Source organism: Macrotis lagotis, chromosome 1, assembly GCF_037893015.1.
Source record: "Macrotis lagotis isolate mMagLag1 chromosome 1, bilby.v1.9.chrom.fasta, whole genome shotgun sequence".
Classification (NCBI taxonomy): Eukaryota; Metazoa; Chordata; class Mammalia; order Peramelemorphia; family Peramelidae; genus Macrotis; species Macrotis lagotis.
The window spans coordinates 361,994,675-362,012,617 of NC_133658.1; positions in this window are offsets into that span (position 1 = coordinate 361,994,675).

A 17,943-nucleotide genomic window follows, 5' to 3' on the forward strand; every position below is an offset into this window, starting at 1 on the left:
CAAGGCAAACAAGGGTTAAGTAACTTACCCAAGGCCACCTAGCTGCCCCCTGCCTTCTAATTCTTAACTTTTATTTTCTTTACAATTTTCTTTTTTTCTTTAAGATTTTATTTATTCTGAGTTTTACAATTCCCCCCCCCAACCTTCCCCACACACACACAGAAAGCAGTCTGTTAGTCTTTACATTGTTTCCATGGTATACATTGATCTAAGTTGAATAGACCTACATTATTAATTTTTTTAAACTAAAATTCTGTCAGACTATCATTCATCAAGTTGGATTTAAACCAGGGAAGTAAGTATGATTCAATACTGGGAAAACACAAACATACAAATTGGTCAGATTAGTACAAATAATAAATCCCCTTAAATGATCATATTTGAATTAAACCCAAACATTTACATTGGGCTAGAATTAACTGCTATATTTTACAGAATTAGACCTTTAAGATGAGTTTGAGTATATGGAACAACTTCAATGGATTTACTTGAACTGAGACCTAGCTATAATTTTAAAAAAATTCCAAAGCACATGGTTGTCTCAATATATGTGGGGGGGGGGGGGCATCTAGGCGGTGCAATGGATAGAGCACTGGCCCTGGAGTCAGGAGTACCTGGGTTCAAATCAGGCCTCAGACACTTAACAATTACCTAGCTGTGTGGCCTTGGGCAAGCCCCTTAACCCCACTGCCTAGCAAAAACTAAAAAAAATCACGAAATTCAATGTATACCATGGAAACAATGTAAAGATTGGCAAATTGCCTTCTGTGGGGGGGTGGGGGGAGGGAAGTAAGATCAGGGGGGAATTGTAAAATTCAAAATAAATAAAACCTTTAAGAAAAGAAAAAAAATAAAGTACTTTCCAACTTTGCAAAAAAATAAATAAAAATATCATGAATTATCTACCTAAAACTAAAATCAAATAATATGTGATAAAAATATATTAGAAACCTTCCAAATAATACAGGAGTCAAACAAGGATGTCTATTCACATTATTATATATTGTGTACCTAATCTATTCCACTAATCTATTTCTTACCCAGTACCATATTGTTTTGATTATAGGCTGTAGTATAATTTGAGATCTGGTATTGATAGGCCCCTTCCTTTTGCATTTTTTTCCTTTTATTCCTCTATTTTTTTTGTTCTTCCAGATGAGCTTTCTTATTTTTTCTAGCTCTGTAAAGTAATTCTTTGATAGCTTGATTGGTATGGCACTAAATAAGTAAATTTAGATAGTAGGGTTATTTTCATTATATTGATTTGATTGATCTCTGAGCAATTAGTATTTCTCCAGTTATTTAGAATTATCTCTATTTGTGTGGAGTAGTTTATAATTGTGATCATATAGTTTCTTTAAGTGTCTTGGCAAGTGAACTTCCAAATACTTTATATTATCTATGGTTATTTAAATTGTAATGTCTCTTTTATCACTTCCTCCTAGATTTTGTTGGTAATATGGAGAAATAATGATTTATGTTCTCTGCACTAGTATTTGATATAGTTCTGGAAATACAAGCAAGAGCAGTACAAGAGAAAGAAATTAAAAGTGTGAAAATAAATAAAATTATCCATATTTGCTGATAACATGATGATTTACTTAGAAAACACTAGAGAAGGGGCAGCTAAGTGGCTCAGTAGATAGAACACAAAATCTGGAGTCAGGAGGCCCTGAGTTCAAATCAGGTCTCAAGATACTTAATAATTACCTAGTTATATGACCTTGGGCAAGTTACTTATTTAGCCCCATTGCTTTGCCAAAAAAAAAAAAAAAAAACCCTAGGAAATCAACAAAGATACTCAATTAAAAAAGAGCTTCAACAAATTTGCAAGCTACAGAAGTAAACTCTCAAAAATCAAAAGTATTTCACTATAATAAAAAATCCAGAAGGCAATAATAAAAAGAAAAAAGTTCCAAATGACTATAAAAACACATAAAATATTTGAAGCTTAATCTACAAATGCATGGAAACTACTTGTAGAAATTCAATTTGAAAGTGCTCCTTATGCTAAAAGGGATAATTTTGATTACATAAAATTTTAAAGGTTGTGCACAAAGAAAACCAATGGAGCTAAATTTAGAAGAAAAGCAGTAAACTGGAGGAAACTTGTACAAGCAAGTTTCTCTCAAAAAGATCTCACTTCTAAAACATATAGAAAACTAATCAAATTTATAAGAATAAAGCCATTCCCCCAACTGATAGATGGTCAGATTGCTATGAATAGTTTGAGGGCAGCTAGGTGGTGCAACAGATAGAGCACTGACCCTGGACTCAGGAGGACCTGAGTTCAAATCAGACCTCAGACACTTAATAATTACCTAGCTGGGTGACCTTGGGCAAGTCACTTAGCCCCATTGTCATAAAAAAATAATAGTTTTCAGAGAAGAAAATCAAAACTATAATAGCAATAGTTTTAAAATAGATTAATTATTGAGATATAAAAATGACTCTGACATCACACTCATTAGATTGGCTAAAATGACAAAAAATGGAAAATGACAAATGCTGGAGGGTGGTGTGCATAAACAGGTGTATTAATGTAATGGTGGTAGATTTGTGAACTAGTTCAATTCTGGAAAACAATTTGGAACTAAGCCCCCAAAACTATTAAGCTATATGTGTCCTTTGAATCAACAATATCTCTTATAAATCTTTTCCCTCAAAGAAACTGAAGAAAAAGATCCATATGTACAAAAACTATAACAGCTCTTTTTTGTGGTGGCAAAAAAATTGGAAACTGAGGGGATTCCTATCATGGGGAATAGCTGAACAAATTCTGGTATGATGTTTTGTCTTTTGTACTCAAAAAGGACCATACCTTCAGGGGAGGTGATGCCATGACAAACACATGATTCAGATTTGAGTGAGGGAGTGCTATGCTAAGCCACCAGCTTCACCTTCTCCTCCGGTCATCTGGGTCCAGTGACCAAATATGAATCAGGATGATTGGAGATGGTCCTGGATTCAAGACAATCAGAGTTAACTGACTTGCCCAAGGTGTCACAGCTAGTAAGTGGCAAGTGTCTGAGACTGGATTTGAACTCTAGTTCTCCTAAGACCAAGACCAGTGCTCTATAGATTGCATCACTTAGCTGCCGTAATTTGTCATAAATATGATGTAATACTACTATTGTGCTGTCAGAAATTATAAAGGTGATGGTTTCAGAAAAATCTGAGAAGTCTTATAAGAACTGACAGTAAAGTGAGCAGGAGAATAATTTATACAGAAACAGCAATATTATAAAGATAATTAATTTTGAAAGACTAAGTAACTGAACAATACAATGACCAACCACAATTTCAAGGATTCATAGTGAAATATGCTATCTAATTCAGAGTGCAGATTTAAGGATATTTTCATCTATTTTTTTTTTTGTTTTCTTTCTGGACCATGGCTAATTCATTTGTTTTTCATGACTATACATATTTTATTAAGTTCTACTTTTCTTGCTTTCTCAATGAATGGAATTAGGAAGAAAATTTTGAACTGAAAATAAAATGAAATTGAAATTTTTAAAAAGTGCTCTTTAAGAAATAACCTAAATGACTTGAGAAATATTCAGGAGTCATGGCTGTACCTTGCCAATATAATAAAAAAACAATACTAACAAAGCTAATTATAGTTTTTAAGTTAACAGCAGTCAAATTGTCAAAGGGGATACTTAGCAATTCATTTGGAAAAACAAAAGATAGAGAATAAAAATATCAAAGGAATAATGAAAAGATGTGGTGAAAACAGGGGACTATCCCTTCCAGAACTCAAATTATAAAATAAAGCAACAGTCATCAAAACTATCTGGTATTTTTTGAGAAATAGGGAAGTAAGGCAGCTAGGTGGCATAGTGGATAATGCACTGGCCCTGGAGTCAGGAGTACCTGGGTTCAAATTCAATCTCAGACACTTAATAATTACCTAGCTGTGTGGCCTTGGGCAAGCCACTTAATCCTGTTTGCCTTGCAAAAACCTAAAAAAAAAATAGGGAAGCAGATCAAGGAAGAATCAGAAATAATAGAAATCAATAACTAAGTGTATAATTAACCAGGAAATATAAATCAACTGGGAAAGAACTTCCTATTTGATAAAAACTGCTAGGAAAGAGCTAGAAAAATTAAATTTAACCCAACATCATACAATATTCAATCAAACAAAACAATACAGTCCAAATTGATACAAGTCCTTAATATTAAAGATCCTACAATAAAATAATTATAAGAGAAGCAGATTATATCTTATAGCTATGGGTAAGATTATAAATATGAATATACATATATAATTTCATTAAGTATTCCCAAATTACATGTAAAAATTTTTAATACTCATTTTTTAAAAATTTTGAGTTCCAAATTCTCTCTCTCCTCTCTGCCTTTCCTTGAGAAAACAAGTAATATATGAGCTATATATGTGAAATCATGCAAAACATATTTCCAAAACATCATACCAGCCATTGTTGCAAAATACACTCAACTACTGCCCTCCAAAAAAAAAGGAAAAAAAAGAAAAAGGGGGAAAAGTATTCTTCAAACTGCATTGAGTTCATCAGTTCTTTCTCTGGAAATGGATAGCATTTTTTAATCATGGTTCCTTTGGAATTGTCTTGGATCATTGTCTTGATCAGAGTAGTTAAGTCTTTCACAGATGAACATTATACTATTGCTGCTTCTGGTTCTGTTCACTTCACTTTGTATTTATTCATATAATTTACCTCAAGTTTTTCTGAAATCCTCCTTCTCATTCTTAGAATCAATAGTATTCTTTTACAATCATATCACAACTTGTTCAACCATTCCAATTATTTGCCAGCACAAAAGAGTTGCTATAAATATTTTTATATAAATAAACCCATTACCCTTATGGTCATGTACTATTATATTTGGAGTATTTGGTCTTTTGGGATATACACCTAGTGGTGGTTATTGCTGGGTCAAAGGATATGCACAGCTTTATAGCCCTTGGCTGGGAGTAGTTTCAAACTGATCTCCTGAATAGTTGGACTAGTTCATAGCTTCTCCAACAGTATACTAATGTTCCAATTTTTCCACGTCCCCTCCAGCATTTGTCATTTTCCTTTTCTCTGATGAGTTAGTCAGTCTGTTAGGTGTAAGGTGAAATCTCAGAGTTGTCTAATTCTCATTTCTTTAATGATTTAGAGAATTTTTCTCATATTTGATTTCTTCTTCTGAAAACTACCTGTTCATTTCCTTTGACCATTTTTCAACTAGGAAATGTCTCATATTTTTCATAAATTTGTCTCAAGTGCCTATATATTTGAGAAATGAGGCCTTTATTTTGTTTAGTTTCCCGTTTTCCTTCTAATTTCTGCATTAATTTTGTGCAAAACTTTCAATTTCATGTAATCAAAACTATCCTCCTATGAATCCTCTCTATTGTTTGACCATAAATTCTTCCTTTATCATAGATCTAATTAGTATATTATTCCAAGCTCCTTTAATTTACTTATATCATCCTTTTTGTCTAACTCATTTATCCATTTTGATCTTATCTTGATTTATATAGTATGAGATTTGGTCTATGCCTAGTTTCTTCCAAGTCACTTTCTAGTTTTTTTCAGCAATTTTCATTAAATGGTAAGTCTTACCTCTTGGATTTTTAGGTTTATCAAACACTAGATTGGCATAGGCATTTACTACTATATATATATTGTGTGTTTTCTGTTATGTATTAAGTATCTAATTTATTCTACTGTCCCATCACTCTTATTTCTTAGCCAGTACCAAATTGTTTTCATGATTACCACTTTGTAATATAGGCTGCCTTCTTTCACCTTTTTTTTCCATTGATTTCCTTGAAGTTCTTTCTTAATCCATTGCTCTCCAGATGGATATTTTTTCTAGCTCTATAAAATAATTCTTTGATAACTTGATAGGTGCTGAATAAGTAAATAAATTAACTTATACAGAATTGTTATTTTCACTATATTGACTTGGCCTACCCATGGCAACTAATATTTCTAGGAGATTCTTTTTTTGGGGGGTGGGGGGGTAGGACAATGAGGTTAAAGTGACTTGCCCAAGTTCACACAACTAGTGTCAAGTATCTTAGATTCAGATCGGCCTGGTACTGGTGTTCTATCCACTGTGTCACCTAGCCGCCCCTAGGATTTATATTCTTAGAGCTCTTTTCTTTTAGGTTTTTGCAAGGCAAATGGAGTTAAGTGGCTTGCCCAAGGCCACACAGCTAGAGATATATTCTTAAACAAATAGGAGATAAAGGCAATCACAAACAATAAAGTAAATAACTTGGATTACATAAAACTTGAAAAGTTCTGCACAGTTAATATCAATGTGCCTAAAATAAAAAGGGAAGAATGGAATGAATGAATGAATGAATATTTGCAACAAATTTTTTTGATAAGGGGTTAGTATATAAAAGATAAAGATAAATTTGTGTATGAGATGCTAAAAGTCATTCCCCAGTAGATAAATGGTCAGATGATATAAACAAAGGTTCTCAAAAGAAGAATTGCAAATCATTAATAAGTCACATGAGAGAATATTTCAAATCACTATTAAAAAGAAAAGCACAAAGCTTTGATTTTTTCACCTTGCACCCTGAATATTAGGGAGAAAATAACTAAAAAAATGATAATAGTCAATATTGAAGGAGTTGTAGGAACATAGGCATACTGGTGATTGTTGGCAGAGTTGGGAATCAGAACAATCATTTTGGGAAACAATTTAGAATTGTTACCCAACTATAAAATGACTAAAGGTCTTTACCCTGAGACCTAGAGACTCCCTTATTAGATCCCCAAGAAGGCTATCGATAAGAAGAAAGTCTCCATACACTCCAAAATAATTGTTGTAGCATTTTTTTTTTGTGATAGCAAAGAACTGGCAACAAAAATAAATTCTCGTCAATTGGGGAATGGCTAAACAAATTATGATACATAGATACAATAGAATTTTTTCTATAAGAAATGATGAATGTGATAAATACAAAGAAGCAAGGAAAAATCTATATGAACTGATGCAGTGAAGAAGACAAGAAAACAATATACACAATGACTTCAATAGTATGAACAGAAAGAACAACAAAAATCAAAAGTGAATGTTGCAAAATGATAAAAAGAAAGCATGACTTGAAAGAAGAAATATAAGAAGACATACCTACCTCATCCCTTTGCAGAGGTTTGGAGGTTCCAGCCTTTTCAATGTATTAAATTGATTTTCTCTTTTTAATTTGCCTTTTAAAATGTTATTATATTGAAGGACCCTCTGGAAGGAGGAGGGGAAGTATATTGGGAAAATTATGTTAATATAAAAAAGACCACAGTTTTTAATAGTTTTTAATAAGACTAAAGACATCAAAAATATTTTTTTTTAAAGAAGAAACATGGCTAAGAAAACTCACAGCTCATGAACTACAGGACCTTGATGTCCTTTGCCTGGAGGAATCTCATTAAGTTAATTCTGGGTGTGGCATCAGTGATCAGTCACTCTGGCAGGATCTTTGAAGAGGAGAGTGTCTTAGTTGGATGGGTCAAGCCACTGTCAGGCTGATTCGATAAAGCAATTCAGCTGTAGAGTTAGCTCCTCTCCAGGAGGCTGTAGCCAACAGTTTCACTGTCTCAGAGACATCCAGGAGAGAACTGAGAAAAGGTCATATCAAGCAATATAGTGATCATTGGTAACTGAGGACAGCATTTTTATCTGTTTTTTTTTCTGCAATGGGCAAGAAGGCACAGGATGGGGAGAGTAGATCTTGATTCTATCATTCAACTCATTATCCCAAATAGCATTATTTAGAATTTTATAAATATGCTATATATGCCTTGAAGTCTTTATTATTGGTAGTAGTAGTAGTAGTAGTAGTAGTAGTAGTAGTAGTAGTAGTAGTAGTAGTAGTAGTAGTAGTAGTAGTAGTAGTAGTAGTTTTCACTAGGCAATGGGGTTAAGTGGCTTGCCCAAGGCCGCACAGCTAGGTAATTATTAAGTGTATGAGACCAGATTTGAACTCAGGCACTCCTGACTCCAGGGCCGGTGATCTATCCCCTGTGCCACCTAGCTGCCCCCCTTGAAGTCTTTAATAGCAATTCTCTTCTCCATTACTATGCCATAACAAACAACAAATACAAAATATTCAAAGAATATAGAATTGTCAGAATCTATGCAGAGTAAAGATAGCAGATACGAAAAAAAATTAATGACTGCTATGTAAATGAAAAAGCTATTCTCCAGTTAAATATAATGAACAAAGCTGGTTTCAAATTATCAAAATACGTGGTTTATCCTTTGTTCACAAAGAAGGGCATGACATCAGAGAGTTGATGCCATGAATGCACATGAATTGGATCTGAGGGAGGGGGTGCTATGCTTCTCTTCTAGAGCCATCAGGGTTTAGGGGGCCAGATATAAATCAAGACAACTGGAGATGGTCCTGGATGCAAGGCAATCAGGGTGACTTGCCCAAGATCATACAACTAGTAAGTGTCTGGGGCCAGACTTGAAACTCAGATCCTCTTGACTCCTGGGCTGATACTCTATCCACTGCACCACCCAGTTGCCCCTCTCAAAGTACATATCCTTTCTTTGGTAACTTAGTTATATTTCTTCCTGTTACACATGATAAATCCACAGAAAGAAAAAGTTGGTAGAGAGGTTGATTCAGAGGATAGTCACTCTAATGCACTGTGGTGGAACTGGGCATTATTACAACCATTTTGAAAAGTAATTTGTGCAAATAAAGTTACTGTGCCCTTTGTTCCAGAGAGTCTACTACTAGGCTTATATACCCTAAGGAGACTATTGATAAGAAATTGTCATGTATAGAAAAATATTTGCTGTAGTGATCAAAAATTTAGGAACAACCACTGGGGAAGGAATAAACATTGTGTTAAATGAATATATACATTTCAAATTACTATGATTCTATTATACTGTAAAATGATGAATATAATATAAACAGCAGCATGGAAAAAATCTATATAAAATGATTTTTCTATGTGAAGGTTTATATGAAATAATAGTAAACAGAGCCAGGAAAACTATACAAAATGATTACAACAATGTAAATGGAAAGACCCCCCCCCCCAAAAAAAATTCAAAGTGAAATTCAAAGTAAAATTATAAAGAACAAACATTACTTTAAAAAAAAAGCTATATCTGACCTCAGACACTTAATAATTACCTAGCTGTGTGGCCTTGGGCAAGCCACTTAACCCCACTGCCTTGCAAAAAAAAAATGATAGGAAAAAAGCTATGAGAAGACATGCTCAATCATCCCTTTACAAAAATGGGAGGTGCTTAGTACAATACATTGCACATATTTTCAGATTTTTTTCCATGTATTCATGAGTTTTGCTGATTTTTTTCTCTTTAAAAAGCATTTTTTAAAGGGATCACTCTCTGGGAAGGAAATAGAGGGAGAGATCCTGGGGTAAATTTTGGTGCTATAAAAAAAAAAGAATAAATAAAAATTTATTTAAAAATAAACCATGGGTGGGGTGGTTAGGTGGCACAGTGGATAGAGCACTGGCCCTGGAGTCAGGAGTACCTGAGTTCAAATCCAACCTCAGACACTTCATAATTACCTAGCTGTGTGGCCTTGGCCAAGCCACTTAACTTCATTTGCCTTGCAAAAACCTAAAAATAAATAAATAAAATAAACCATGGTAAACTTCAAAAATAAAAATTACCAAGTAATTTCTTTCTGTCCAAACAGTCTATTAGTTTTTGCTTAACTTTGGGGGGGGGGGAGAATTATGCTTCGTATTGTTTACTTGGGCATATCTACTGTATAAAAATAAAATTGTATTAAAAATATTGTATTCCATTCAGTTCCATAAATACTAAGGTCCTTCCCTATGCAAGGCACATAAGTTTTGAGGAATTCAAATACTATAATCCTGTGAGTAATCTTTGGTACAAGAAACTCTAAGGAAATTTATCTCCTATTCAAGGTACTCTATAGTATGCACTAACTCAAAAAAACCAAACAAAAACAAATAAACAAAAAAAAATCCTGACTCATGACCCCTCCCCGCAGGTGTTTTTACTTTGGCTAGTGAGTCAGAAGATATAGTTCAAAGCAAAAGCTTTTGAATGAAATAGTAAGAAAAATAGTCTTATGTTTCCTATATCACACACAATATACCAATGGCCAGAGGACACTTGCCACGGGGAACATTCACAGAGAGGCCAACATTCTAGGCCACATGTGCGGAGGAGAAACAAGTCTCTGATACTACAGTCAGCAGTGCCTTGGGTAGCACAGAACTGTATCTCCTTGATCTGCCCTGAGCTGATCTCATGGTAGAACTTTTCTCCTTAGTTTTCCTTTAGATGCAGCTCAAGCCATCCTTCTATTTGAAGCTTTTCAATATTTATGCATAAAATATATATATATATACTCACATATAATAAAATATAGGATAACTAGATTATTAAAGCCTTGGGTCAGGAAGACTCATCATCTTTAGTTCAAATCCTTACATAGACACTTAATAGCTGTGTGACCCTGGGAAAGTCACTTTGCTTCAGTTTCCTCATCTGTAAGTTGAGTGGAAGAAAATTTCAGCCACTCTAATATCTCTGCCAAGAAAACACCAAATGGGGCCATGAAGAGGCAAATATGACTGAAACAACTGAATGACCACAATGAAATATGTGTCATTATATGGGTATATGAACTATGAATGATGATATCAACTATAGCATTATACAAAGACATATGTGTGCATATATATATATAAAATAAAATATCCTTATATAGATTTATCATATGAATATATGCACATCTACAAAGAAATGTGTCATTATATACATGTGTACATATATAGTGACATATATTCCATTATATATGTATTATATAGACATGTACATATTTAATAAAAAATGTCATTATGTGTAAGTATGCACATATCCATTGTCCTTGTCCCTGACAATGTTTCTCAAGACCAGAGGTTGTTTTCCAGTCCCTGCCTTTGTTTCCCCACACTGTGGGGGGATAGGACATTATTTGGCACCTAACCAGCCTGTCCTTTTATAAATGATTATTAATTGATTGAAGAATTCCAGCACCATCTGAAGTCCTCAGCTAAGGTGCTACTTCTTTCACATAAGAAGATGCATGGGCTTCAACAATCTCTTTGGTTTAGAAATTAAAAATTTAAGTTTTAGCTCTTTTAGTGAGAGAGGTTAGCCATTCCACAGACAGTTATGGTACTAGATAAAAACAAAAACAAAAACCCTTTGTTTTCTCTTTGTGGAAAGTTACTTCTGCCAATTGTCTGTCTTAGCTGACAGAAGAGTCTTGTTTCCAGGGACTAAAACTCTTTTGGACTATAAAGCAGACTACCAGTTAACCTGCTTCCTACTCTCTAGAAACATTTTTTCTGTTCCAGACTTCTACCTGACTTAGAGTTAGAAAATCTTCACTAATACTTTCCCCTCTCCTTCCTTTGCAGAAGTGAGGAGAAACAAAGTCCATGAATATGGAACATTGCATATCAAATCAATGTATTCATTGATTTTCTTGATTTTCTTCTCTTCCTCATTTTAAAAATTATTTGTTATAGAATAGCTTTCTGGAAAGGGGAAGAACACAAGAAGGAAATTAAATCATGTAAAAATAAAAGATCTCAAATAAAATATATTTTTAAAATGTCCCTTTTAGATAAGGAAAATATTTTTGTGAGATTAAATACATATGTGTATAATGCATGTATATATATGTGTGTGTATACACATATATATATATAAAATGAATAAATCTTTTCTGCCTCCAAACTAATCCTCCCAGAGAGTCATCCCTTATGTCAAAAAAAAAATTCAAGAAGAACAAAAATTTAGTAAAACCAATGAATATATCTAAAAAAACTGACATTATTTCAGTATTCAATACCCATAGACCCCTTACTTCCACAAAGGGAGGGAAGCTGTCTTTTCAAATCTCTTCTCTGGTGCCAAGTTTCAAATTCCTTTGAGGGAGGTCCTATACATCTTAAGGATTCAATCATCTTATAATTTTTTGAGCAGATTCTTTTTGGTGCTAGACTACTTGCCCTGGCATGTAGGTCAAAATGGGCTAATTTGGGGTTTTTAGACCTGGGCTGCTCTTCTATCCCTGTGGCATGAGTTCAGATAGCTCAGGCAAAAACCCCAAAGACTCATTTCACAAGTCAATCTGTGGAGTTTACCTGAGGATTTTACCTCTGCAGATGAAAGGTTGGTTTGGGGGTTTTTGCTTTTTTCTACCTTAAGAATTTAGGGGTTTTTTAAACATTTCTTTCCTAAGCTTTATTGTGGTGAGTTGGGACAGACTCTGACAAGCACTCTTAAAGGTGTGAAACTGTAGGAACTTGGTAAAAAACTTTGTTGAATTTGAACAATTATGAGTGGAAGGTCTATGTAAGCTTCAAGCCCATTCGGCCTGAATGGTTTGGAATCACTCAATAGATGGTTTATTTGGCATGTGTCAATAAACACTGAAATACTTCTAGATACTTCTAGGACTCAGTGTAAATCAGCAAGGGAGGCAGTAGGAAGAGGACAACAGCCAGAGTCTTCCCTCAAGTGCTCAAAGAGTTTTCTAGAAAAGGGCATATTGACCAAATGTGCCCCAAAGTATTCCAGTTTAACATGTTAGGACAGTAACTATTTAACTTAGATGGGGAAAGTGTTAGGGAATTTTCCTACAACTAATTGTAAGGAAGGAAGGCACCTCCCTAATGGAGAATCTTGACATACACATTGGCACCATGTTAAGAGGGCAAATTATATCTCCTGGTTAATTTCCTATCAGTACTACCCGCAAGATAATTTTATCAACTACACCCATTAGAAGTCTGTGCTCTTATCCTAGCAGTCACCCCTCTGTATATCTTATTTACCATATTTTCCCACGTATAAGACATACCCTTTTAAAAAAAAATTTGGGGTCTAAAAACTGAGAGCATTTTATATAGTGGTTGTAGATTTTTTGCATTTGCATTTCCCATTTTTTGCACTTACTGTTCCATAAAAACCCACTTACTGTTTATGTGCTCATTGCTTCACATTTGTTACCAGTATATTAATTTATGTTTTACTGTGTTCTGCCCAGAAATGGCTCAGAAAAGATTTTTTGTACAGTGCTACATTCAAGTTCAAAGTGATCTAGTTTTCAAACTCGAATGGAAATCATGCTACTGAACATCAGTTTGGTCCCTCTCCAAGAAAACAATCCATGACTGACTACCAAAAGGAGAAACACTATTGAGAGGCAAGTTAGCAAAATGGCCTGATTTAGAGAGAGAATTGAAGCTATGGATTGAAGAGCAAAGGGCAATTGGAATTCCTGTGTCCACAAAGATGGTTCAGCAGGAGGCAAGAACTACTGAGGAAAAAGAAGTTATTGATTTCAAAGGAGGACACAATTCAGGTTCATGAAATGGAATGGAATAAGCATACATAAATGCACCAGACTTGCCCAAAAGATGCTTGAAAGCTATGAGCAGAAGGCCCTTGAATTTGAATTCAATAACTTTATGTAATACATTTTTTTCAAATTTCAGATCTCAAAATTAAGGTGTGTCTTATTCATGGGGAAATATGGTAATCCTTTCTTCTATATTTCCCTTATAGCTTTATTCTGGAAAGGGGTAGGGGGTGGAGGGGGAAAAGAGATTTCTTCTTCCTCTCCCCATCTGCCATAGGGCAGATGCACATGATTAGTTGGATGGGCTTATGTGGCCCAAGAGAAAAATTACAGGACCTGAAGAACCAACAGCCTGACTATCCCTCCTCTAACCTAAATGTTTAATCTGAACTATTTCCTCCCAAATCAAGAAATGAAAGCAAACAGGGCATGATTAGAGTATGAAGAGCTCAGAAACAGGCATGTGTTTGACCAGATTACCTGAAAAGAGACCTTCTGAACAATTCTCCCAAGCCTCCTGTGCAGAAGATACATTTAAATATTCTAGATAACTTGACCCCAGAGTCTGCCTTTGTATGAGAAAAAGGAAATTATTTGGGGGGGGGGGGGGAATTTAAACCTTCAGGGTTGTCTCACAACCTCAAATTTGAGAGTTAAGGGACCTGACTTCTATGGAAAGAAGGGAGAATTCCGGAGTAGCTTACTTCTTAGAGAAGATAGTGCAGGCATAGTAGGAAAGGAATAACCTTAAAGTATGTTTCCTCATAAAATAGCACTATGGGTCTGGAAGGGTAGGAGACCCAGAAATACACTGGGGTATCAAAGTATTGACCTTCTAGAAACACAAATTCAATACCCCTATTAATGAGAACTTGTGAGCTATAAGTGATTTATGTGTTTACCTTACTTTTTATATGTTCTTTTGAGTCCTTCACAAATTCTGACTTTTCTGTGGACTATCCTCTATCCAATACACATTTATGTGTAACAGGTGTTAAGGACAGGAAGACATTTAGTGGTGATGTCAAATTTTTATCCATTCACACTTTAATTCTGCTTTTGGCATCCTTTGCAGAAGCATTTGTTATTATTGTTCAGTTGTGTTAGACTCTTCATGATACCATTTGGGATTTTCTTGGCAGAAATACTGGGATGACTTGCCATTTTACAAATGAGAAGACTGAGGCAAGCAAAATTACACAACTTGAACAGGGTCACAGAGTCACAGTTAAAAAGTTTGAATCTGGATTTGAACTCAAGTCCTCCTGATTCTAGGTCTAGCACTCTATCCACTTCATCATATGTAGAAGGATACTATCACCTAATTAATTAATCAATTAGTTAATCAGCTAGGAAGTATCAAATACAGCACCATGTGCCAGGTTTCATCCACTACATATATATATGTATATATTTATATGTAATGTATATATATATATGTGTGTGTGTGTATATATATATATATATATATATATGTATGACTTTTTTCCAAAGGTTATAGAAGGTTCTTAGACTTCTGAGTTCAAGTAGGTTACCCCCACCCCACTCCCCTCATTGCCCTGAGTTTCCTAAGCCTGTGAGCATCAGGCCTAATCCCAGGTTCCATAAAAACCCCAGAATAATACCTGGAATATAATCATTACAAAAATAGAAAAATCTCAGTTTAGCTTTTAATCCCTACCCCATAGCAGGAAAACATTCTGTGAGCAATCAACTCAATTTAATGGTTAATGGCCATAGTATTTACTGAAATACATGAATGTTATTGTATATGAGCAATAGATCCCCTTCTGATAACTCTTACTCTGCACCTTTAAATACCTGGGGCAAAGTGAGTCAGATAAGGGAAGAAGTTGATCCAGAAGCAAAACTAGGGAGAGAAAACTAGAAGTTGGAACTCCTTGCTGTCTCACAACATAGTTTCACAGTCACTGTCAGTATTAGCTGTATCCTGTGGTCTGTACTGAAACTCTTGGTGCCATCTTGCTGTTCCCATACTGCTCCAGGTTCCCACATGGCTATGACAGCTCTCCAAATCCATCCCAGGTCCTCCTTGGCTGTGCCCAGCTTGGGTAGCAGCAATAGCACCAATGGAAGGTTGTCCCTATAATATAGCACCTAACCCAGTCAAGAACAGCTCCCAGTCTCTGAGGTAACTTCTCTCCTGTCTACCTGGAAAAGGAAAAGCCTGAAAGGTTGGCCTGAAATATCTGCATATGAAGTTCTTTCCAAGGACAAATTCCAAAATGGGAGAGAAGCCTTGATTGGGTGCCCTATCTTCCAACCCTAGCTATTTATCTGGATGTGGTATGAGAAAAGATTTATTTAGAATTAAAAGTAATGTAGAAAAAAGATAGCAACTTTGGCGAACTGAGTTCCTTCTCCAGGACAGTGAGAAATGAGCTTCCAAGAGAGCAATCAGAAGCTCCTCATTCACACAGTTGGTCAAGTACTATAAGCCTCTAGCACTCAGGGTCCTCCTCTGTCCCTCTTTGAGGAAAGTGACCAAGCAGACCTAGACACTGAGTGAAGAAGACTACAACAGCTATTTCTAGAGGCAGTACAGAACACTGGATTTGAAAGTTTGAACATTCTACCCAGGCATTTTCACTGACTGTCTCTTAGGCCAGGAACTCTCTCCCTTCTCATCTCTTTATTCTAGCTTACTTGGCTTCCCTCAAGTCTAAGGTAAACTCCCATTTTCTATGAGAGACTTTAACCAATACTTAATTCTAGCATCTTCCCTCAATTGACCCTCTCCAGTTTATCTTGTACATAGCTTTTTAATAGTTGCTTGCATTTGTCTTCCCCAACAGACAGCAAAACCTGAGAGTTGATACTTTTTATTTTTCCACTGTAATTTCAGCCCTGACAGCTAGGTGGTGCAGTGAAGCAAGTCAGGAAGACCTGAGTTCAAATTCCATCTCAGATTCTTACTAGTCATGTAGCAAGTTACTTGCTTTTGTCTAGGTTTCCTCATTTGCATAAATGAGATGGAGAAGGAAATGGCAGTTTCTCTGCCAAGAAAACCCCAAATGGGGTCAGGAAGTATAGGGCAAAAGACTGAATAGCAAAGGTACTTAACTAACGATGATGTTTGTACTTCATTCTAGAAGATCATGATATCAGGGAGGTGATGCCACGAGTGAGGGGGTGCTATGCTAAATTACCAGCTTCATTTTCTCCTCCAGAGCAATCTGGGTTCAGTGACCAGATCTGAATCAGGACCACTACAGCTTGCCCTGCAAATGGAGCAATCAGGGTTAAGTGACAGGCTCAAGGTCACACAGTTAGTGTCAGCTGGCTGTGGATGGAGCACTGGGTGTGGGGGTCAGGAGAATCTGAGTTCAAATCTAGCCTCTGACACTTGATATTTACTAGCTGTGTGACCTTGGGCAAGTCACTTAACTCCATTTCTTTGTAAAAATAAATAAATAAGAGAACCAAGTTCTTCCTCCAAAATTTAACAAATACTTGTTAACTCAATGATACAGAACCATGATTTAAAGCCAGGCTTACTTCCTGAATGCCCTTTGGCAAAGCCAAAACTCATCCCTCTTTGGGTACTCAATTCCTCCAATTATAGGGGGCTGGTCTCCTTTCTAATTCTAAAACTGCTCTTAGCAAGGCTCTAATCAACAGAAGCAAGCATTTTAATTACTGTTCACCTATTATGAACTAGGTGTTGAGTATAAACAATAGTAAGAAATCACATTTATATAGGGTTTTAAGGATGAAATTGGTCATTCAAGTTTCATCCTTCTTTTGCGAGAGAGGCTAACTGATGCTCTGAGAAAACCAGGTCTCCCGATTCCAAATTCAACGCTCTTTCCGCCCTAGCTTACCCCCTTTTAATAGCCACACTCTAAAGGTGCTCAACAGGTGAGGTAAACAAGGCCTTCGGACAAGTCAAAGTGAGACTCTACTTTCCCATTTGTGACATGAATGGAGGTGGGGAATGGGCACTAAGGTCCCTTCCAGCTGTCACCATTCTTTGACCCACCCAGAATGCAGCCTGCGACCACCCACTTTGATGAGCTCATGATGCCCACTTCACAGATGTAGGAAGATGGAGCACACCCCAGATGATCGTGGAAGCCTAAGAGGCCTCCAACTGAGGCTGAAACCAGAAAAGATGAGATCATTTAGGACGTCACGAGGGGGCCGACATGGAAACGACCTCCCTTCCCCTTCAGCAGTGCCCTAAGTTCCTGCTGAATCCTGGCGCTGGGCCCGGACCGCCCGAGCCAGGCTACCCCCGTCCCTGCAGCCGCCAGACCTCTCCGGGCCGGAGCTCCGGGGCTGGGCAGAGCAGGAGAGGCCTGGGTGTGCTCCGGGAAGGGCGCTGCGGGCAGGCGGGGGACGCAAGAGAAACAGACTCCCCTGCCACGGCGGGGAGAGGTCCGTGCAGGGCGCCGGGAACAAAGAGGATCCTCCGCAGTGCTGGGCAGCGCGCTGCAGCTGACGGAGCGGGGCATGCCCAAGGCGGAGGCCCCCCAGGCCCCCCGGGAGCGGGCCAAGGCGGGGTCAGCAGGGCAGTCGCCTCCCGCGGGACGCCGAGC